The sequence below is a fragment of the Pseudophryne corroboree genome, chromosome 3 (genome assembly GCF_028390025.1).
Source record: "Pseudophryne corroboree isolate aPseCor3 chromosome 3, aPseCor3.hap2, whole genome shotgun sequence".
Taxonomy (NCBI): Eukaryota; Metazoa; Chordata; class Amphibia; order Anura; family Myobatrachidae; genus Pseudophryne; species Pseudophryne corroboree.
The window spans coordinates 748,389,711-748,414,749 of record NC_086446.1 but is presented as its reverse complement, the minus strand read 5'-3'; the positions used below and the strand labels follow the sequence as shown (position 1 = coordinate 748,414,749).

General features: G+C 47.1%; 1 protein-coding gene and 1 long non-coding RNA gene across 3 annotated transcripts in view; one reads left to right on the top strand and one right to left on the bottom strand.

Moving 5' to 3' along the window:
• Window positions 1–25,039, top strand: part of ZMAT4 (zinc finger matrin-type 4) — a 759,632-nt gene that overhangs the window by 396,635 nt on the left and 337,958 nt on the right. The gene's annotated exons all lie outside the window — the stretch shown is intronic.
• LOC135056762 (uncharacterized) lies at window positions 11,878–24,361 on the bottom strand. The gene is made up of 2 exons (XR_010244068.1): window positions 24,270–24,361; window positions 11,878–12,062 (listed from the first exon to the last, which is right to left on the bottom strand). It is a non-coding gene; the product is annotated as an uncharacterized LOC135056762 (long non-coding RNA).

The following is a 25,039-nucleotide window of genomic DNA, read 5'->3' as shown; positions in this document are numbered from 1 at the left end:
CGTTTAGTAGGTAGATCTTTTTTGGTAGGAAGTGCACGCAAATAGGCCAGAACATCAGCCATAGAAGCATCAGGCCCCTTGTCCAATGGAGAAGAGTCGGCTCCCGCCATCCCTCCGGTGTCGGCAGGAGAGCCCGAAACTGAGGATGATGAACGAGTGTCTTCACACTCTATGTCCGATTGAAGATAGCGAAACAAGTTAGGTTGTAGGGACTTGTCACCGGATTTCTTAGTCGCAGATGATTGCCCTCCTTTCTTAGTTTTTCCCATCAGCAGACGTGAAACATAATCATATACAGTGAAACAGGGGAAAGTCACACAGTTAGATCAAAAGCATTCCATATCCGGCTTGCTGAGTTCCCGCTGCATTACGAGTGTCCCGGGCTATGTCATCAGCCACCAATCCCCATTGTGTACGGGTGATTCAGGGGTTCATAACATGGGGTAAGGGCAAAATTCAAGGCATTAATGCTGCAGTGAGGAGGTCAAAGTAGACTGCGAAACACGTGTAGTCATCAATCAGAAGGTGCACATAAACAGCAATCACTACAGGAAGTAGCAAGAATAATGCTTCTAAAGTATTACAGCAGCCCTTTAAGTTCAGTGGATATGCTGGGGCAAGAGAGCACAAGCCTGGCAACTGTGTGTGCAAACAACTCTCTGCGCACAGAATATACTCAACAGATTACAAAATTAAATTGCCGCCGCTGTGTATCTGGGGGTTGCAGGCCTCTATGATGAGCACTTTTTAATATGGGGAATCCAGAGGTCCAAGGCAGGCCCCTTATCACATGAGGAGTGCGAGGGATACTGGCTCTGGCCGAGCGGGTCTAAACGTTGGTGGCAGTGGGGTATCCGTGTGGCGGCCGCTATCCCAGCGCACGACTGTGGAGAAGAGGAGGACCCGTTGCGCTCCAGGTCACCGGGGCGCCGCAGACGCGCCCGCTCCGAGCAGCGGGCTCCCGCTCCAGGCAGCGCAGCCGCGGGAGAGCCCACCGAGGGCAGCAGTCAGGCGGGGGGACGAGTGGAGATGCGGCCGAGGGAGGGTGATGTCATCTGTAGCGCCCGCAAGTGCCGAGCGCCCCGCTTCCGGTCCGGCTCAAACTCAAGGCCCCGGCTTCTGGAGGATGGGGTGGGCCGCAACCCGTATGGGAGCACCTGTGTCAGAGGTGTTAGGTGGGTCCAATAAACGTATCTGAGGTAGCAGCGACCCTGAATATACAGTTTAAACAGGCGTCTGGCAGGAGCTCAGGCAAGTCACAGCCTCTCAGCCCAGCAGCCAGGCCACGCCCCGTCTAACAACGTGTGTTTAAACAAACTAGTAGTACTTTCTTATACTTTGTTATGGTGCTGTAAGAATATGATAATTATATGAACAAATGCTTTGGCATTTCTAATCTATTACTGAAATGGATGAGATGGGGAGTATCTTTAGTAGAGACCCACAGATGTGTCAAGTAAAATAAAATGGACAATAAATCATTCACTGGTCAAAGTTGGATATTTAAACCACAACTGAGTAACTACTGAATATTTCTCTGATGAAACCAAATGCTATCCGGAGAAACGCATCAGTCTGAGCTGTAACCACTGTTACAGATCCCGGATACATTGTTGGTCACTACACTTTGTTTTATATGCATGATAAGACTATGATCATAATATGGTGAGAAGTATTCTTGCATATACAATTACCCTTATTGGGGTTTCTTACAGCAGTGGATGGCTGCCCTGTTTTATACAATATAGTGGACTGCCCAACACCTATTGTAAAAACAGGATCAATGCAAAAGAGACACTTGTTAACTTACTATGGATTTGTATACTTTTCCTACATTATAAGGGAGGAGTATTTAAGGGAAAAATACAGATGGGTCCACGTTTATCTTGACCTTTAATAGGATTAACTGAGACTGGCCAATCGGACTTAATCCCCTGCTTTAATGACTTAATCCCCTGCTGTATTGTTCTCTGTATTGTATTGCAGCTGAGAACAATAGATGGAGGGTTTATGTTAATAAACCATGTTGTGCCTTGGCGCAGAAAACTAGTCAAGATAACCGTGGATCCATCTGTAGGCTGAATTGATTGATGTATATCTCCAAATGTATTGATAAGATCCAGATTTGGAAGCGAACGTCTAGCATATAAACCAATACCTTTTAGACTGTTTAAGTGATTATATATGCTCTACATTTATGACCCAGGTGTTCGTTATTTTATTGCGTTTGATGTATATTTGTAAGAGCGTGCCGGGTCCCGGCGCTTACTTACCGGGTCCAGCAGTGCTGATCTCCGGCAGCCTCAGTGGGGCAGCAGGCAAGAGGTTTCCGGCGCCCACTGCAGTAACTCTTCTCTCTTCTGGTTCTGTGTGTGGCCACGTCTCCCATAACGGCCCTCACGCCACTCTGTATTACATTTAAAGGGCCAGGTGCACCAAAAAGGTGATGTCATATAGGCACCAAAATTTGCACTCCTCCTATATAATGAGGTCCCTGGGAGCACTACTGTTCCAGAGTATAGCCTCTAATACCTTACTGCAGCGTATAGTATTGTTATTCCCAGTGTTCTGCTTGTATATCCTGTTCCTGCCTGCTCTGTACTCCATTCTTGGTTCCTGCCTTCCATGTGTACCGATCCTGGTTCCTGCCTTCCCTATGCCCCGTTCTGGGTCCTGCCATGCTAGTTTCTGCCTCCTGACTCCATACCTGTTCCTGACCTACCCGTCCATCTTCAAACCCTGTCTGCTGTCAGTCGTCTCTGTGTTACATCTCACAACAAATTATTATATCAGCTCCAGTGTATACCAGCCCTGTACTTGGGAACCAAGCCCAAACCTCCGCGCAGGGGTTCCTGGAAAACATCACCAGCATGTTTGACTCTATGCCTCTGTACTGGATCTCTGCCCCAATCCTAAAGTACGAGTTTGCATCCTCTAATCCATCCAAGGGTTTGTGACAACATTTCTCTGTATAGTTATTTTTAAATAATATTTACCAATATTATAATTAGTGATGTGCACCGGAAATTTTTCGGGTTTTGTGTTTTGGTTTTGGATTCGGTTCCGCGGCCGTGTTTTGGATTCGGACAGTGCCGACCCTAGCCAATGTGATGCCCTAGGCAAGATTATGTCTGGTGCCCCCCCCCCCCTCCCCCCTCTTCCCCAAGACAGGGAGATAGTGGGTGACAGAGATAGTGATTGACTGGGGAGGGAGGGGTAGCAGGGAGATAATGAGTGACTGGAGAGGGAAAGGGAGACAGGGAGATAGTGGGTGGCAGGAAGACACTGGGTGACAGAGAGAGGGTTAGAACAGAGGGAAAAGGGACTGGACAGAATAGAAGGGACAGGAGAAAGTGGTGACAGGGACATGACAGTGGGGACAGGACCAGGACAGGTGACAGGGACAGGACAGTGATGGCAGAACAAAAGGCAAGGCAGGACAGAAGTGACAGGGACAATACATAAGTAATAGGGCCAGGATAGAGCTGGCATGAACGGGCTAGAACACAAGTGTCAGGACCAGGACAGATTGAGCAAGGACAGGACAGAACAGTGGGAACAGGAGAGAGGAGTGACAGGAACAGGACAGAGGAGACAGGGAAAGGTCAGAGAAGATAGGGACAAGACAGAAGGGACAGGAGAGAGGAGTGATAGTGCTGGGACAGAGGGGACATGGATATGACAGTGGGGACTGGGACAATACAGTGAGGACAGGACAGAAGTGACAGGACAAAAGTCATAGGACCAAGATAGGGGGGATAGGACAGAGGGAACAGGAGAGAGGGGTGACAGGTACAGGACAGAGAGGTCAGGGACAGGATAGAGGTATGGAGGAGATAATGCTGCCGGCACCCACAGCATAGGGGAAGTGGTAGAGGGGAAAACTACACACACAGCAGGATTTTAGTTAGGATTGTAGTTTTATTATAAGTGAGTGCCGAGTTCACTACATGGATATCAGGGACGTGCAGTTAGGGGAGGTAGGAGGCAGTGCCTCCCCTGTCATTAATGATTAAAATAATACAAAGATACATAAGACACATATTAAGTGTCATATGTATTCTTTTTATATTATTCTAATCATTTTTAGAACATTTAATTAGTTTGGGAGGCACTGATAGATAGTGCCTCCCGTAGACGGTAGGAACGGGGACAAAGCAGAGGGGCCAAGCGCTGGGCTGTAAAAGCCCATTAGAAAAAAGGGGAATGCGGCACTTATACAAGTGCCTCGCTGGCAGGGGAAGCACGCTTCTGCCACATGTGATTGGACAGCGGATCCAGTGCTGGATCCGCTGGCCCAATCAAACATACGCGGCGGGAGAAGCGGCGCAGGACCCGGCAGTTCCTGTCACTACAGCAGCGGCCCCGGGAAGCCTAGACCAGGAATGTATGCGGCGGCGGTGGCCAGCACTCTCCCCTCTCGTTCCTCCTCCTCTGTCCCACAGTCAGCAGCAGCGGCGCCTACACTCTGGGGACATCTCAGGTGAGAGATGGGGGGCAGATATATATATATATATATATATATATATTTATGTGCCTCCCCTGACAAAGACTTTATCCGCACGTCACATATATTTATATATATATATATATATATATATATACACATAGAGAGAGAGAGTATGTATGTATATATATATGTATATATATATATATATATATATAAAATATATACACACTATACACATACATATATACACACACTTACGCAGCCCACCAAAATTACAGAGACACTGACACCGAATTAATTAAACTGCCTTACTGTTTTTTTTATATAGTACTGGCCGCCCCTTCACTTTTAAAGCTGCTGCTCTGTTTTGCGTTGGTGGTCTAGAAGAGCAGTGGCTCGGTCACAGTTGCTGACTCGTTGCGCAGCGGTGCCCGGAGTCAGCCTGACTCCGCAAAGGAGCATGGGAGGAGGAGCTGCTGTTGCCGAGCATGCGCAGCAGCCCTCCTGCCGATGCGGTGGCCATCTTTGTTAGGGGCAGCGGGCGCTGGAATGCCCAGGCTGCCCTTCAACAGCTCCGTAACTGCAGGTACTGTCTGGAGCTACCGCAGGCGGCTCCGATCCATGCACTATTGGGGTATATATATATATATATATATATATATATATATATATATATATATACACAATGCAATTTACCCGGCACTCCACCTAGTAAATAGCTGGTTCTGGTGCCCTCATAAATAAAACATGTACAATCAAGGATGCGGCACTCACAAACACTTTGAAAGGAATCACAGACACCAGTAGGTATAGTCAACGTTTCAAGCCTTTACGGATTTTCGTCAGGAACAAGCATAGTATACATAAACAAAAGCTCACCTTATATCCCCCCATTCACAAGTGACCCACAGGTGGACGGCTGATCGCTCCGGCGCGGGAGTCCGTCCTACGAGCGCTGGCGCAGAGTTGTGACGTCATCGCGTATCAACGCGACGCACGTCCGATGCTGCCATGGCAACCCGGCGGCTGGAAACAATGAAAAAAATGAAAAAAAGCAGATAACCGCTGTCCCACTGACTGAGAATCAATGTCAGTGCATGATCTATTGCTGCTAATCGCATTGCCATGTCAGCATGTATAAGCACAAAGCACATATACAAAAATACATTAAAGAAATACATTAAAGATAGCTCATGGCAATGCGATTAGCAGCAATAGATCATGCACTGACATTGATTCTCAGTCAGTGAGAATATACATAGGTTTACAGGGTTCACTACGATCTGCCGGCAGCCGGCCTCCCGGCGACCAGCATACCGGCGCCGGGAGGCCGGCCGCCGGCTTACCGACAGTGTGGCGAGCGCAAATGAGCCCCTTGCGGACTCGATGCGCTTGCCACGCTACTGGCACGGTGGCGCGCTACGCGCGCAACACTATTTTATTCTCCCTCCAGGGGGGTCGTGGACCCCCACGAGGAAGAATAAGTGTCGGTATGCCGGCTGTCGGGCTCCCGGCGCCGGTATGCTGTTCGCCGGGAGCCCGACCGCCGGCATACTGAAGACCACCCTGTGTACAGGCCTTAGGATGGCACCTCAGCAAAGGTTACAATAGGAGTGCCAGCAAATTGAAAAAAAAAAAAAAAAAATACATATATATATATATATATATATATATATATATATATATATTTATTTGTATAATATATATTATGTATTTACAGTATATATATATATATATATATATATATACACATATATATAAATATATATATATATATATTTATATACATATATTTATATACATATATAGTATATATATATATATATATATATATATATATATATATATATATATATATATATATATATTGGCAAAATGACAGAGTGGACACTGAATTAATTAGACTGCCTTACTGTCAGCAGCTGTACTTTTGCTGCTTTGTGGTGGTGGTGTCAGGGTGGAATTAGCCGCTCCCTTGAGTCCCACTCCCTTCGGCCTTCCAACTACATTGATGGCGCAGTGCCCGGAGTCTTACTGACTCCGCTAAGGACCATGGGAGGAGGAGCTGCTGCGGCCGGACATGCGCAGCAGCCCTCCTCCCGGAGCGGCGGCCATCTTTGTAAGGGGCAGCCCGGCAGCAGACGCTGCTGGAATACCCACACTGCCCCTGAGTAGCGCCGCTGCGCCGGCGCCGTAAGACAGTTAAACGCCGCACGCACAGCCAGGTACATTTTTTGCCCTCACCCGCTCCATCCTCCGGCGCTACCGCAGGCAGCTCTGCTCTAATAATGGAAGAGCAGAGACGCGGACAGCGCCGAACAGCGGGTGCCCCCCCCCTCACTACCACATGATAGCTAAATCAGCAACTAGGTAAAGGCAGATGCCCTAGGCAATTGCCTAGTCTGCCTATAGCTAGGGCCGGCTCTGGATTCGGACACGTTTTGGCAAAACCTCCCTGAAAATTTTTTGTCGGATTCGGGTGTCTTTTGGATTCGGGTGTTTTTTTTACAAAAAACCCTCAAAAACAGCTTAAATCATAGAATTTAGGAGTCATTTTGATGCCATAGTATTATTAACCTCAATAACCATAATTTACACTCATTTCCATTCTATTCTGAACACCTCACACCTCACAATATTATTTTAAGTCCTAAAATTTGCACCGAGGTCGCTGGATGACTAAGCTAAGCGACCCAAGTGGCCGACACAAACACCTGGTCCATCTAGGAGTGGCACTGCAGTGTCAGACAGGATGGCCGATTTAAAAAATAGTCCCCAAACAGCACATGATGCAAAGAAAAAAAAAGGTGCACCAAGGTCGCAGGATGGCTAAGCTAAGCGACCCAAGTGGCCGACGCAAACACCTGGCCCATCTAGGAGTGGCACTGCAGTGTCAGACAGGATGGCCGATTTAAAAAATAGTCCCCAAACAGCACATGATGCAAAGAAAAAAAGAGGTGCACCAAGGTCGCTGGATGGCTAAACTAAGCGACCCAAGTGGCTGACACAAACACCCGGCCCATCTAGGAGTGGCACTGCAGTATCAGACACGATGGCCGATTTAAAAAATAGTCCCCAAACAGCACATGATGCAAAGAAAGAAAGAGGTGCACCAAGGTTGCTGGATGGCTAAGCTAAGCGACCCAAGTGGCCGACACAAACACCTGGCCCATCTAGGAGTGGCACTGCAGTGTCAGACAGGATGGCCAATTTAAAAAATAGTCCCCAAACAGCACATGATGCAAAGAAAAAAAGAGGTGCACCAAGGTCGCTGGATGGCTAAGCTAAGCGACCCAAGTGGCTGACACAAACACCTGGCCCATCTAGGAGTGGCACTGCAGTGTCAGACAGGATGGCCGATTTAAAAAATAGTCCCCAAACAGCACATGATGCAAAGAAAAAAAGAGGTGCACCAAGGTCGCTGGATGGCTAAGCTAAGCGACCCAAGTGGCCGACACAAACACCTGGCCCATCTAGGAGTGGCACTGCAGTGTCAGACAGGATGGCAGATTTAAAAAATAGTCCCCAAACAGCACATGATGCAAAGAAAAAAAGAGGTGCACCAAGGTCGCTGGATGGCTAAACTAAGCGACCCAAGTGGCTGACACAAACACCCGGCCCATCTAGGAGTGGCACTGCAGTGTCAGACACGATGGCCGATTTAAAAAATAGTCCCCAAACAGCACATGATGCAAAGAAAAAAAGAGGTGCACCAAGGTCGCTGGATGGCTAAGCTAAGTGACCCAAGTGGCCGACACAAACACCTGGCCCATCTAGGAGTGGCACTGCAGTGTCAGACAGGATGGCCGATTTAAAAAATAGTCCCCAAACAGCACATGATGCAAAGAAAAAAAAGAGGTGCACCAAGGTCGCTGGATGGCTAAGCTAAGCGACCCAAGTGGCCGACACAAACACCTGGCCCATCTAGGAGTGGCACTGCAGTGTCAGACAGGATGGCCGATTTAAAAAATAATCCCCAAACAGCACATGATGCAAAGAAAAAAAGAGGTGCACCAAGGTCGCTGGATGGCTAAGCTAAGCGACCCAAGTGGCCGACACAAACACCTGGTCCATCTAGGAGTGGCACTGCAGTGTCAGGATGGCCGATATAAAAAATAGTCCCCAAACAGCACATGATGCAAAGAAAAAAAGAGGTGCACCAAGGTCGCTGGATGGCTAAGCTAAGCGACCCAAGTGGCCGACACAAACACCTGGCCCATCTAGGAGTGGCACTGCAGTGTCAGACAGGATGGGCGATTTAAAAAATAGTCCCCAAACAGCACATGATGCAAAGAAAAAAAGAGGTGCACCAAGGTCGCTGGATGGCTAAGCTAAGCGACCCAAGTGGCCGATACAAACACCTGGCCCACCTAGGAGTGGCACTGCAGTTTTGTAGCGAGAGGATGAGTGCTTCCATCCTCATGTGAATCTGAACCACTAGCCATGAACTTAGGCCAGGGCCTCAGCCATTCCATGCCACTCCGTGTCGTAAATGGCATATTGGCAAGTTTACGCTTCTCATCGGACGCTTTTAATTTTGATTTTTGGGCCATTTTAATGAACTTTTGTAGTATACTTGACGACACAGTGGTAGAGCAATGGACTACTGTACCGTACTGCTATATATATACTGGTGGTCAGCAAAATTCTGCACTGTCCTCCTACTATATAATACTGCGCACAACTAAAATGCACCACAGGTATGGATGGATAGTATACTTTACGACACAGTGGTAGGTAGAGCAGAGGACTACTGTACCGTACTGCTATATATTATATACGGATGGTCAGCAAAATTCTGCACTGTCCTCCTACTATATAATACTGCGCACAACTAAAATGCACCACAGGTATGGATGGATAGTATACTTGACGACACAGAGGTAGGTAGAGCAGTGGACTACTGTACCGTACTGCTATATAATATATACTGGTGGTAAGCAAAATTCTGCACTGTCCTCCTACTATTTAATACTGCGCACAACTAAAATGCACCACAGGTATGGATGGATAGTATACTTGACGACACAGAGGTAGGTAGAGCAGTGGCCTACTGTAAAGTACTGCTATATATTATATACTGGTGGTCAGCACAATTCTGCACTGTCCTCCTACAATATAATACTGCGCACAACTAAAATGCACCACAGGTATGGATGTATAGTATACTTGACGACACAGAGGTAGGTAGAGCAGTGGCCTACTGTACCGTACTGCTATATATTATATACTGGTGGTCAGCAAAATTCTGCACTGTCCTCCTACTATATAATACTGCGCACAACTAAAATGCACCACAGGTATGGATGGATAGTATACTTGACGACACAGAGGTAGGTAGAGCAGTGGACTACTGTACCGTACTGCTATATATTATATACTGGTGGTCAGCAAAATTCTGCACTGTCCTCCTACTATATAATACTGCGCAAAACTAAAAGCACCACAGGTATGGATGGATAGTATACTTGACAACACAGAGTTAGGTAGAGCAGTGGCCTACTGTACCGTACTGCTATATATTATATACTGGTGGTCAGCAAAATTCTGCACTGTCCACCTACTATATAATACTGCGCACAACTAAAATGCACCACAGGTATGGATGGATAGTATACTTGACGACACAGAGGTAGGTAGAGCAGTGGACTACTGTACCGTACTGCTATATAATACTGGTGGTCACTGGTCAGCAAAATTCTGCACTGTCCTCCTATACTACAGTGCAGCACAGATATGGAGCGTTTTTCAGGCAGAGAACGTAGATATTTTCAGCACACTGAGCACAGATATTTGCAAGCACACTGAGTACAGATATTTGCAGCACACTGAGCACAGATATTTGCAGCACACTGAACACAGAAACTGAGAGAACGCTGCACGTCCTCTCCCTATCATCTCCAATGCACGAGTGAAAATGGCAGCGACGCGCGGCTCCTTATATAGAATACGAATCTCGCAAGAATCCGACAGCGGGATGACGACGTTCGGGCGTGCTCGGGTTAACCGAGCAAGGCGGGAGGATCCGAGTCTGCCTCGGAACCGTGTAAAATGGGTGAAGTTTGGGGGGGTTCGGATTCCGAGAAACCGAACCCGCTCATCACTAATTATAATACAATTTTCATATATTAAATGTATACAGATCCCTCTCTGAATAGAAATACATTACAGTAACCCATAAACTATTATGGGCTGACTCCATCGGAAGGTGGCAGGACATGGGTAAATTTGACAGTTTAGCTTTTGCAGTCGCAAATGGAGGAACTGTGGCAAATCGAGATTTCTGATGTACAGTAGTCCCCTCTTCTTAAATCCTGGTGATACTTAGCTTTTCCTGGGCGGCCCCCAAAAAGAGCTGTTTTCATAGGATCTCTTGTCAATATAATTTGATAAGTAATCCCCTATTTCCAACATGGTAATAAATAATAGAGAAATAACATTGTGTGAAGTTCTCTGCAACAGAGTCTAGTATTACTAAGGAATCCGCACATTTTTCTTAACCTTAGATACAGTGCATAAGAGAACAATTCACTTTTTGATAACTGTCCGTACCAAGCAGGCAAATGCAGGGGGGGTTCCAATTGCCCAGAAACCCCCCTCCTCCTGGCCTGCACAAAATATGACAGCATAGTATATAATATGATTACTAGAGCTGCTGCCACAACTTGCAGTGTAAACGACAGAGCGGAGCTGCTGCACATCCCCAGAGATAGCAGCTTTTTCTACCAAGCTTGCTGTGTGTGTGGATCTGAGCCCCCCCAATCCGTGTACTGGACCAGAGAGTAGCTGCCAAGAAGAAGAGACAGAAGCCTTACCATGAGGTGGAAGAATGTGAGCTTAGAAAGTGCAGTTCTATCTCCTACTGGTTCTACTATGTCTGTGTATATATTTATTATGGGATATTTAACCTTTTCCTGACCACTTATTTTATTTATATTAGTTAAATATGTTTGATACAGCCTATACTATAGACTATAGTGTTAAATAATAATACTGTATTCCATACAGTTTCCAATGTACAAAAAGACCAATGTGTACATTAATTTCCAGGGTTGGTGCTAGGTTCTTCTACCGTCCCCCCAGACTCCCGCGGTTACTCCAATGTTCCGCTTGCTCATTCCGTGGGAGATTGAGGATTGCATTTGGAACCCCCCCTAGATATCCTGCGTTTGCCACTGTAGCAGTTTATTCCATTGAACAAATGCTGGTGATGTCCCCTCCATTACTATTTGGGCTGTGAAAGGTATACATTTCCGCGGCTAGTCTAAGAGGCTTACTTTTTCAATTTTACTGTACTTTTGTTGGAGTGGATGCAAGGTTATAAGAAACTCTTTTCTAATTTGCTAACTGTACTTTTAGAACTTTAAATGGATTATTGTGCTTGGAGACATGTTTACGGACGTGTTAAAGAACCTCAAAAGACAGCGTTATCTTTTTTCCATTTAAAATGCCTTTAAATGTCTGTAACTTGGCCGTGCCTGCTCCATGAAGTCTGCCGTGCCAGGATCACAAAGCTTTCCAGGCTTCTGTCTTTCCCAGATAGGAGAACTTTTAAACTGGAGGAGAAATGTTTCTTTTCATTGGTTTCTTTCTTCCTGTTGGCAGCTTGTTACTGTACAAAGAGATAGTGAGACAATCATTTGCAATGCAGCAAAAAAAAAAAAAAAAAAGCTGCCTTTAAGCCAAGGTTTTATAAAAAAAAAACAGTTTCCTTGCCTGTGATTTCTTACGAATAAAAGCGAAATGAGTGAGGTCAACGGAAAACCTTTTAGATGATGGGGAGGTTACTGACCTATTGCCGCTGGATAAAGCAATGTCACATGACAAATGAAAACATACAGGTTTCTGGCCTGGCAATGGGAGGAACCGTTTAGCTCCTCTTGGGCATGCTACGGGAAATACATTGTGGGGCTTTGCATTTCTAGAGTGTTTAACCCGGGATCTGGTCTGAAGATTGACAGTGTCTAGGTCATCAATGTTTAGGTCGACCACTATAGGTCAACAGTCACTAGGTCGACAAGGTTGGAAGGTCAACAGGGTTTCTAGGTCGACAGGTCAAAAGGTCGACATGAGTTTTTCAATTTTTTTTCTTCTTTTTTTACTTTTTCTTTCTTAACGTTCCACGTGGACTACGATTGGAACAGTAATCTGTGCCGAGCGAAGCGCCATGCGAGGGGACACGGTGCACTAATTGGGGTTCCCGGTCACTCTACGAAGAAAACGACACCAAACCCCCCAAAAAAAAACTCGTGTCGACCTTTTGACCTGTCGACCTAGAAACCCTGTCGACCTTCCAACCCTGTCGACCTAGTGACTGTCGACCTATAGTGGTTGACCTGAACATTGTCGACCTAGACACTGTCGATCTAATGATCCACACCCGTTTAACCCATGTAGAGAGAGACAGCATGTTTGTTGTTAATTAGCAGTCTGAGGGGTGTGGTTCATTGGGTCGACCCTGACTATGTCGACAGTCGTTAGGTTGACCACTATTGGTCTACAGTGAGTAGGTCGGCACCTGAAATAAGTCGACATGGTCATGAGGTTGACATGGAAAAGGTTAACACGGAAAAAGGTCGACATGAGTTTTTTTATTTTTTGGGTGTCGTTTTCTTCGTAAAGTGATCGGGAACCACAATTGGTGCACTGTGTCCCCTCGCATGGCTCGCTTTGTACAGGTTACTATTCCCAATCGTAAGCCACGTGGATCGTAAAGTAAGTAAAAGTTTTTAAAAAATGAATTTCTTTTAAAGCTCATGGCAACATTTTCATGTGTCGACAGTTGTCACGTCGACCTACTGATCATGTCGACATAATGCACGTCGACCAATAGGGGTCGCCCTAATGACTGTCGACCTAAGTGAGGTCGACCTAAAGACCGGATACCCAGTCTGACCCCCCCCCCCCCAAATAAAATAAGATTAATTATCGCAGCATGTTGCGGCAATAAGAAATCATTTTACGCTGGAATGTGTTATGCTACAGTTGCTGGGAACCGACTTTGATAAGATCCCATCCAGGTGCCGATCACTCACTTCCCGGTTCAGACCAGGCCGCACTGCTGCGAACGCATGGAAGTTCGTCTGGGTATGTGCAAGTAGATCTCATTTGGATCTTTCTCCATCAGCTACAATGGCTAACACCGTTTCCTAGATCAAATCTAAGGCCCTCATTCCGAGTTGATCGCTCGCTGCTGTTTTTCGCAGCGCAGCGATCGGGTTACTACTGCGCATGCGTATTCACCGCAATGCGCACGCGCGTCGTACGGGTACAAATAGCATTGTTGCTGTGCAATGATTCTAGCGACTAATCCATTTGCACAGCCGATCGCAAGGAGATTGACAGAAAGAGGGCGTTTGTGGGTGTCAACTGACCGTTTTCTGGGAGTGTTAGGTAAAACACAGGCGTGTCCAGGTGTTTGCAGGGCGGGCGTCTGACGTCAAATCCGGGAACGGACAGGCTGAAGTGATCGCAAGGGCTGAGTAAGTGCAGAGCTACTCAGGAACTGCAGAAAACTTTTTTCTTCCCGCTCAGCTGCACAAGCGTGCGCATACTTGCAAAGCGAAAATACACTCCCCTAGAGGCGGTGACTATCTGATCGCTGCTCTGCAAAAAATAGCTAGCGAGCGATCAACTCGGAATGAGGGCCTATATTGCAGTGTAAAAATACAGCTGTCCAGTATTTACCCTATATGCAAAAAATGCATTTGCCCCCCTTGCATTGCAACATGGTTTGCCCTGGGACATAGCTGTTGCTGTTTTTGCTCCCAGCTCTGACTCAGCGTCTGTATGTGCAGACGGCGGCCTCCACACAATGTGAACGGGGTGTATTTTGTAGATTCAAGTAGAGATGAGCGGGTTCGGTTCCTCGGAATCCGAACCCCCCCGAACTTCAGCCTTTTTACACGGGTCCGAGGCAGACTCGGATCTTCCCGCCTTGCTCGGCTAACCCGAGCGCGCCCGAACGTCATCTTCCCGCTGTCGGATTCTCACGAGGCTCGTATTCTATCGCGAGACTCGGATTCTATATAAGGAGCCGCGCGTCGCCGCCATTTTCACACGTGCATTGAGATTGATAGGGAGAGGACGTGGCTGGCGTCCTCTCCGTTAGTGGATAGAGACACTTGAGTTGATTACTTAGTAATTTTGGGGAGCATTAGGAGTACTCAGAGTGCAGAGTTTTGCTGATAGTTAGTTACTAGTGACTGACCACTTTATTATTTAATATAATCCGTTCTCTGCCTGAAAAAAAACGATACACAGTCACATACCATATCTGTGCTCAGCCTCAGTGTGCTGCATGATAATATCATCTATGTATATCTGACTGTGCTGAGTGCTCACTGCTCACACAGCTGAATTGTGGGGGAGACTGGGGTGCAGTTATAGCAGGAGTACAGTGCACACTTTTGCTGCCAGTGTGACTGACCAGTGACCACCAGTATATTGTCTGCTGAAAAAGTTAAACACTCCTGTGGTGTTTTTTTTTTATTCTATAAACGCATTCTGCTGACAGTGTCCAGCAGGTCCGTCATTCATTATATTATATAAATATTTACCTGCAGTAGTGTTATATTTTTATTGTTCATCTCTATCATCTTTATCATCTCTATATTAGCAGACGCAGTACGGTAGTCCACGGCTGTGGCTACCTCTGTGTCGTCAGTGCTCGTCCATAATTGTATACCTACCTGTGGTGGGTTTTTTTTTTCTATCTTCTTCATACTAGTAGTTTAGGAGTCTGCTGACAGTGTCCAGCAGGTCCGTCATTATATTATATATACCTGCAGTAGTGATATATATATATTTTTTATATCATTATCATCTCTATACTAGCAGACGCAGTACGGTAGTCCACGGCTGTAGCTACCTCTGTGTCGTCAGTGCTCGTCCATAATTGTATACCTACCTGTGGTGGGTTTTTTTTTTCTATCTTCTTCATACTAGTAGTTTAGGAGTCTGCTGACAGTGTCCAGCAGGTCCGTCATTATATTATATATACCTGCAGTAGTGATATATATATATTTTTTATATCATTATCATCTCTATACTAGCAGACGCAGTACGGTAGTCCACGGCTGTGGCTACCTCTGTGTCGTCAGTGCTCGTCCATAATTGTATACCTACCTGTGGTGGTTTTTTTTTTCTATCTTCTTCATACTAGTAGTTTAGGAGTCTGCTGACAGTGTCCAGCAGGTCCGTCATTATATTATATATACCTGCAGTAGTGATATATATATATTTTTTATATCATTATCATCTCTATACTAGCAGACGCAGTACGGTAGTCCACGGCTGTGGCTACCTCTGTGTCGTCAGTGCTCGTCCATAATTGTATACCTACCTGTGGTGGGGTTTTTTTTTCTATCTTCTTCATACTAGTAGTTTAGAAATCTGCTGACAGTGTCCAGCAGGTCCGTCATTATATTATATATACCTGCAGTAGTGATATATATATATATTTTATATCATTATCATCTCTATACTAGCAGACGCAGTACGGTAGTCCACGGCTGTGGCTACCTCTGTGTCGTCAGTCACTCGTCATCCATAAGTATACTAGTATCCATCCATCTCCATTGTTTACCTGAGGTGCCTTTTAGTTGTGCCTATTAAAATATGGAGAATAAAAATGTTGAGGTTCCAAAAATAGGGAAAGATCAAGATCCACTTCCACCTCGTGCTGAAGCTGCTGCCACTAGTCATGGCCGAGACGATGAAATTCCATCAACGTCGTCTGCTAAGGCCGATGCCCAATGTCATAGTACAGAGCATGTAAAATCCAAAACACAAAATATCAGTAAAAAAAGGACTCAAAAATCTAAAATAAAATCGTCGGAGGAGAAGCGTAAACTTGCCAATATGCCATTTACCACACGGAGTGGCAAGGAACAGCTGAGGCCCTGGCCTATGTTCATGGCTAGTGGTTCAGCTTCACATGAAGATGGAAGCACTCAGCCTCTCGCTAGAAAAATTAAAAGACTTAAGCTGGCAAAAGCACAGCAAAGAACTGTGCGTTCTTTGAAATCACAAATCCACAAGGAGAGTCCAATTGTGTCGGTTGCGATGCCTGACCTTCCCAACACTGGACGTGAAGAGCATGCGCCTTCCACCATTTGCACGCCCCCTGCAAGTGCTGGAAGGAGCACCCGCAGTCCAGTTCCTGATAGTCAGATTGAAGATGTCAGTGTTGAAGTACACCAGGATGAGGAGGATATGGGTGTTGCTGGCGCTGGGGAGGAAATTGACAAGTAGGATTCTGATGGTGAGGTGGTTTGTTTAAGTCAGGCACCCGGGGAGACACCTGTTGTCCGTGGGAGGAATATGGCCATTGACATGCCTGGTGAAAATACCAAAAAAATCAGCTCTTCGGTGTGGAAGTATTTCAACAGAAATGCGGACAACATTTGTCAAGCCGTGTGTTGCCTTTGTCAAGCTGTAATAAGTAGGGGTAAGGACGTTAACCACCTCGGAACATCCTCCCTTATACGTCACCTGCAGCGCATTCATCATAAGTCAGTGTCAAGTTCAAAAACTTTGGGCGACAGCGGAAGCAGTCCACTGACCAGTAAATCCCTTCCTCTTGTAACCAAGCTCACGCAAACCACCCCACCAACTCCCTCAGTGTCAATTTCCTCCTTCCCCAGGAATGCCAATAGTCCTGCAGGCCATGTCACTGGCAATTCTGACGAGTCCTCTCCTGCCTGGGATTCCTCCGATGCATCCTTGCGTGTAACGCCTACTGCTGCTGGCGCTGCTGTTGTTGCTGATGGGAGTCGATGGTCATCCCAGAGGGGAAGTCGTAAGACGACTTTTACTACTTCCACCAAGCAATTGACTGTCCAACAGTCCTTTGCGAGGAAGATGAAATATCACAGCAGTCATCCTGCTGCAAAGCGGATAACTGAGGCCTTGGCATCCTGGGCGGTGAGAAACGTGGTTCCGGTATCCATCATTACTGCAGAGCCAACTATAGACTTGATTGAGGTACTATGTCCCCGGTACCAAATACCATCTAGGTTCCATTTCTCTAGGCAGGCGATACCGAAAATGTACACAGACCTCAGAAAAAGACTCACCAGTGTCCTAAAAAATGCAGTTGTGCCCAATGTCCACTTAACCACGGACATGTGGACAAGTGGAGCAGGGCAGACTGAGGACTATATGACTGTGACAGCCCACTGGGTAGATGTATTGACTCCCGCCGCAAGAACAGCAGCGGCGGCACCAGTAGCAGCATCTCGCAAATGCCAACTCTTTCCTAGGCAGGCTACGCTTTGTATCATCGCTTTCCAGAATACGCACACAGCTAAAAACCTCTTACGGCAACTGAGGAAGATCATCGCAGAATGGCTTACCCCAATTGGACTCTCCTGTGGATTTGTGGCATCGGACAACGCCAGCAATATTGTGTGTGCATTAAATATGGGCAAATTCCAGCACGTCCCATGTTTTGCACATACCTTGAATTTGGTGGTGCAGAATTATTTAAAAAACGAGAGGGGCGTGCAAGAGATGCTGTCGGTGGCCAGAAGAATTGCGGGACACTTTCGGCGTACAGGCACCACGTACAGAAGACTGGAGCAACACCAAAAACGCCTGAACCTACCCTGCCATCATCTGAAGCAAGAAGTGGTAACGAGGTGGAATTCAACCCTCTATATGCTTCAAAGGTTGGAGGAGCAGCAAAAGGCCATTCAAGCCTACACAACTGACCACGATATAGGAGGTGGAATGCACCTGTCTCAAGCGCAGTGGAGAATGTGTTATGCACACCAGTGCCTGCAGGAAAGTACTGGTGTCAGAACTGTTATGCACTCCAGTGTCTGCAGGAATGTACTGGTGTTTGAACTGTTATGCAAAACAAATGGACTCACAGACAAACTGGGGAATATGAAATAACGTACACAGAAGGTAATAGGGTAACAAAATACACACAAAGTGAACAGAGAAGCCCAGAGGCTAAGGAACTGGGTATCTCCCTTGTATTAGAACTGCACAGATGGAAAAAGCAAGATGTTGTGTTTTAATACATAGAGAACCCGAAATGCTGTTGCTAAGGGCAACAGCAAAACCCTAAAGGGTTACCAACGGGTGTGGCAGTAAACTCCTCGGTCAGAGATGGAATGATAGACACAAGGAGAGTCTCCACAATCCTATTTCTCACTTGCAGTGCACAGGTTTTAGCTTACTGCCACTAAACTGACCCCTGACACCTAGCACAGTGAGACAGGATTAGACAGGCAAGTCTTAGAATACAGCCGCAAACTTGCTAAGTTCACAGAGTAGTAACAGAACCCCAGCAAGCTAAACGACTGACTCCAGTCTTACTGCTAGGTCTGGATTGGCAGAGTGTAATACCAAATCCCAGGCCTATTTGCAGTAAGCAACAAACAAATACAAAGCTACACAGTACTGGCTAACTTTCATGAACTGACTAACCAACAAAGATTCAGCAGCATCTGCTTACCCTGAAAAGAGGCCTTATAAAGCAGGTGCTGTCCACGCCCCACTCAGACCTCACAGACTGTGAGCACAAAAACCAGCACCGGATCCCCTGCCGTGCACAGAGCCTATAACCACTGCACAGCAAAAGACCCGAACCGGAGTATCAGCTGCGCTCAGGTTACTCCACTAGCACTTGTCTCCCGGTTGCCATGACGACGTGGCAGCACAGGGCAGGAGACCCTAACAGAATGATTTCAACGTTGTGCAAGGTTCTGCAACCTTTTGAACTTGCCACACGTGAAGTCAGTTCAGACACTGCCAGCCTGAGTCAGGTCATTCCCCTCATCAGGCTTTTGCAGAAGAAGCTGGAGACATTGAAGGAGGAGCTAACACTGAGCGATTCCGCTAGGCATGTGGGACTTGTGGATGGAGCCCTTAATTCGCTTAACAAGGATTCACGGGTGGTCAATCTGTTGAAATCAGAGCACTACATTTTGGCCACCGTGCTCGATCCTAGATTTAAAACCTACGTTGTATCTCTCTTTCCGGCAGACACAAGTCTGCAGGGGTTCAAAGAACTGCTGGTGAGAAAATTGTCAAGTCAAGCGGAACGCGACCTGTCAACATCTCCTCCTTCACATTCTCACGCAACTGGGGGTGCGAGGAAAAGGCTCAGAATTCCGAGCCCACCCGCTGGCGGTGATGCAGGGCAGTCTGGAGCGACTGCTGATGCTGACATCTGGTCCGGACTGAAGGACCTGACAACGATTACGGACATGTCGTCTACTGGCACTGCATATGATTCTCTCTCCATTGAAAGAATGGTGGAGGATTATATGAGTGACCGCATCCAAGTAGGCACGTCAGACAGTCCGTACGTATATTGGCAGGAAAAAGAGGCAATTTGGAGGCCCTTGCACAAACTGGCTTTATTCTACCTAAGTTGCCCTCCCACAAGTGTGTACTCCGAAAGAGTGTTTAGTGCCGCCGCTCACCTTGTCAGCAATCGGCGTACGAGGTTACTTCCAGAAAATGTGGAGAAGATGATGTTCATTAACATGAATTATAATCAATTCCTCCATGGAGACATTCACCAGCAGCAATTGCCTCCACAAAGTACACAGGGAGCTGTGATGGTGGATTCCAGTGGGGACGAATTGATAATCTGTGAGGAGGGGGATGTACACGGTGATGAATCGGAGGATGATGATGAGGTGGACATCTTGCCTCTGTAGAGCCAGTTTGTGCAAGGAGAGATTAATTGCTTCTTTTTTTGGTGGGGGTCCAAACCAACCCGTCATTTCAGTCACAGTCGTGTGGCAGACCCTGTCACTGAAATGATGGGTTGGTTAAAGTGTGCATGTCCTGTTTATACAACATAAGGGTGGGTGGGAGGGCCCAAGGACAATTCCATCTTGCACCTCTTTTTTCTTTCATTTTTCTTTGCGTCATGTGCTGTTTGGGGAGTGTTTTTTGGAAGGGCCATCCTGCGTGACACTGCAGTGCCACTCCTAGATGGGCCAGGTGTTTGTGTCGGCCACTAGGGTCGCTTATCTTAGTCACACAGCTACCTCATTGCGCCTCTTTTTTTTCTTCTTTGCGTCATGTGCTGTTTGGGGAGTATTTTTTGGAAGGGCCATCCGGCCTGACACTGCAGTGCCACTCCTAGATGGGCCAGGTGTTTGTGTCGGCCACTAGGGTCGCTTAGCTTACTCACACAGCTACCTCATTGCGCCTTTTTTTCTTTGCGTCATGTGCTGTTTGGGGAGTGTTTTTTGGAAGGGCCATCCTGCGTGACACTGCAGTGCCACTCCTAGATGGGCCAGGTGTTTGTGTCGGCCACTAGGGTCGCTGAGCTTATTCACACAGCTACCTCATTGCGCCTCTTTTTTTCTTTGCGTCATGTGCTGTTTGGGGAGTGTTTTTTGGAAGGGCCATCCTGCGTGACACTGCAGTGCCACTCCTAGATGGGCCAGGTGTTTGTGTCGGCCACTTGGGTCGCTGAGCTTAGTCATCCAGCGACCTCGGTGCAAATTTTAGGACTAAAAATAATATTGTGAGGTGTGAGGTGTTCAGAATAGACTGAAAATGAGTGGAAATTATGGTTATTGAGGTTAATAATACTTTGGGATCAAAATGACCCCCAAATTCTATGATTTAAGCTGTTTTTTAGGGTTTTTTGAAAAAAACACCCGAATCCAAAACACACCCGAATCCGACAAAAAAAATTCGGTGAGGTTTTGCCAAAACGCGTTCGAACCCAAAACACGGCCACGGAACCGAACCCAAAACCAAAACACAAAACCCGAAAAATTTCCGGTGCACATCTCTAGATTCAAGATGATTAACTGAATTCTTTATGACAAGGTGGGCATGCTCGCAACCCTACATCATGTTACCCTTGCTAGAAGTGCTGGAACTGAATCATGACATTGTGTACGACTAACCTCATCAGCAAGGGGATTGCCTGGCCTAAATCATAAAATTGTTCCAGGGTGGCTTTGTCTGCAGCTACAAAGCAAATCAAAGTGACAGTGCAAATCCCCCCAAGGCCAGAACGGGCTTTTTCTTGTGTTTCCTTAGGAAGGGCAAAATTTAGCTTCACATTTGATTAGCTCCTGCAGTCTGAGGCTGATGTAGAGTGGCAACCAACCAAGTGTAATCAAATCTGATTAAGACATTCTAAACAAAGAGTGGGCCGTCGGTTCGGGACACGCAGCCACTTCTGAGACTGTGCGGGGGTATCTGCAGCATTGGGAACTCGGCAGAGATTCCGGCTGCGTGGAAGAAAAAAAAAATTAAGAAAACAAACAGAAAAAGCAGCTCAACGTAATAGAGCAATGACACCCCGTTATCTCCAGAGTCTCTAGGGCCACGGAGCTGAATGTAAGGGACAAGATGCTTGCGATGGATGCTGTATTCTATGTGTGCAATACACACTGTAATAGAGAACTGCTTGCATTATATTGCTGATGATTTAGAATGGCACGGATGTCCGGTTTACGGATGGTTCTAGCGACTTGGTAGCACTGCGCATTCGCCGTAGGTGAGCTTACACAACTATGAGCAACTGCAGGTGATGCACAAGTCAGACGCAACTCCCCTTGCGGTTGATGGAGTGTAACTGGGTGGTCAGTGGGCATGCACAAACGGGCTAAGTTGAGTGATGGCATTTGGGGGCATGCAGGTGGCATTGTGGGTTATGCTGCGTCCAGTGTTCTCTGAATTCTGATTTCGGACGGATCTCTCGCACCAAGGAGAGGGCTGCTGCTAAAGCATGCTGATAGTGGGGATGGCTAGTTCTGTCAGCGGATTGGTAGGGGGTCAGTGCAGTCCTATAGAAGTATACAGTTCGGCAAATCCACATTCAGATTGGTACACTAATACCCCTTTCACACTGCCAATGCCGGATCCCACCCGGGAATTGGAAATGGGTTCTTCCCGGGTGGGATCCGGCATTAGCAGCTGCTGCAGGCTTTCCCGACCCGGCAATAAGCCAGGTGGGTTGCCATAGCAGCAGGGTGTCGATACCGGGTTATTTGTGTGGTGTGAAAGGGGTATAAGTGTGACGGCAGTTACGGCTGACTTACTTGCAACTCTGGTCTGGTTTCCCATTCAGGCACAATTATTATATGTAAGAGCATTTCTATGTGCCCAAATAGCATACTTGCCTACCTGACCCTCTCCATGAGGGAGAAAATGCTCTGTTCCCGGACTTTCCTGGTAATGTATGATTGCATCACCTGAGGTGAGCTAGTTAATTGATAAGAAAGGTGTTTCACCACAGGTGATGGCAATCATACATTACCAGGAGAGTCCAGGAACACAGCATTTTCTCCCTCATGGAGAGGGTCAGGTAGGCAAGTATGCTATTAAGTATGCCAAATAGTAAAAAAACAATACATAACGTACAAAAGAAAACTTGTACATTCAATGCAGATTTTTCCCTCTTGCTCCAATCCCAACATCTACAATTAGTGACCTCTTACTTACGGTCTTTCTAATCATCTTCACACTGCTCAGTTTTCTTATTAGGAGGGGAGATCAAACTTGGAAGCTACATATGAGCACTAGGGGCCTAATTCAGGCCTTATCACTAGGGTGCGTTTTTTGCGTCCCTGCGATCAGGTAGTCGCCGCCTACAGGGGGAGGGGGAAATAGTTGTGCAGAGGTGCGATCGCATGTGCAGGAGAGCGTTTGTGCAGTCTCTGCACAGCCCAGGACTTGCTCTTCCAGTGCGATGATCGGGGCGGGATCCGGACTGAAAGTCGACAGTAACTAGGTCGACAATGTCTAGGTCGACCACTATTGGTCGACAGTAACTAGGTCGACAGGGTGTCTAGGTCGACAGGGTCTTTAGGTCGACATGTTCTAGGTCGACAGGTCAAAAGGTCGACATGAGTTTTTCACAATTTTTTTCTTTTTTTGAACCTTTTCATACTTAACGATCCACATGGACTACGATTGGAACGGTAATCTGTGCCGAGCGAAGCGGTAGCGGAGCAAAGGCACCATGCCCGAAGCATGGCGAGCAAAGCGAGCCATACGAGGGGACGCGGTGCACTAATTGGGGTTCCCGGTCACTCTACGAAGAAAACGACACCAAAATAACATTAAAAACTCATGTCGACCTTTTGACCTGTCGACCTAGAACATGTCGACCTAAAGACCCTGTCGACCTAGACACCCTGTCGACCTAGTTACTGTCGACCAATAGTGGTCGACCTAGACATTGTCGACCTAGTTACTGTCGACTTTCAATACCACACCCGATCGGGGCCGGTGCTGACGTCAGAAACCCTCTCTCCAAACGCCTGGTCCCTCCTGCGTTTTTCCGGACACGCCTCTAAAACGGTCAGTTGCCACCCACAAACGGCCTCTTCCTGTCAGTCACCTTGCGATCGCCCGTGCAATCGTTTTTCTCGCACCATCCCATCGCTGTCACTGCAGCTCGTCGCGCCTGCGCATTGCAGTGCTTACGCATGCGAAGTTTAGACCTGGTCACCCGCTGTTCGAAAACACACAGCAGCGATCAGGTCTGAATCGGCCCCTAGGTCCCTGCTTTATAGAAAGAATGGTGGGACCAGGCCATTTCTATCCTGTCTGGCTCCCAGTGCGAACAATAAAAAATGCCCCCCCCCACCTTCAGGAAATTATTGTTTAAAAAAAAAAACATTTGTGTGTGTAAAAAAAAATAAAGGGCCTGGGCTTGATAAAAGCGGCATGGCCTTGCAGGAAAAGACTACCTTACTTCCCAGTTGTGCCCCTGACATTATATTATGACCCACATAATAATGCCCCTTACACATTATGCCCCACAATTATGCCCCTGACACCATAATATGCCGCACACAGTAATGCCCCTACTTACTTTTTCATGTGTTGGTGCCCGCATCTTACCCCCCTTCCCACGGCCGCCGGCATGTCAGCACGATCCCGGCACTTCCGGGTACCGCTTTGTGCTGTCAATTCCCTGTTACTAGAGGTCCTGTAGGACCTCTAACATGTCTGCTCTGAGGAGGCGGCCATTTTGGCAGGGACATTTTCAGCTGTATAACATGCGTATGGTTAGTGCGATCGCACGGCTCGCCCGATGCTAGAAATGGCCCTGGGTGGGACTGTGTGGAGCATGCCCCTCAGGGACAGCTAGTGTGATCGCACGGCTCGCTCGACGCTAGAAACGGCCCTGGGTGGGAGTGTGTGGAGCATGCCCCTCAGGGACAGCTGATGCGATCGCACGGCTCGTCCGATGCTACAAACGGCCCTGGGTGGGACTGTGTGGAGCATGCCCCTCAGGGACAGCTGGTGCGATCGCATGGCTCACCCGATGCTAGAAACGGCCCTGGGTGGGACTGTGTGGAGCATGCCCCTCAGGGACAGCTAGTATGATCGCACGGCTCGTCCGACACTAGAAACGGCCCTAAGATGCATTTTTGTGGCAACAGATGCAATAAAAGACGCTCATCGCTACCGAGTTACACAGCACTCACGCGTTATGTGTAATGCGACTTGTAGTGCATGGAGCAGAGTTGTAAGAGGACACATCTAGGTATGTGTATATGATTATATCTCCTATATATTAGCCCTGTGACTCTGTGCCTGCATTTCTAACGCTGGGTGGAGTCACAGACCTGGGTGGAC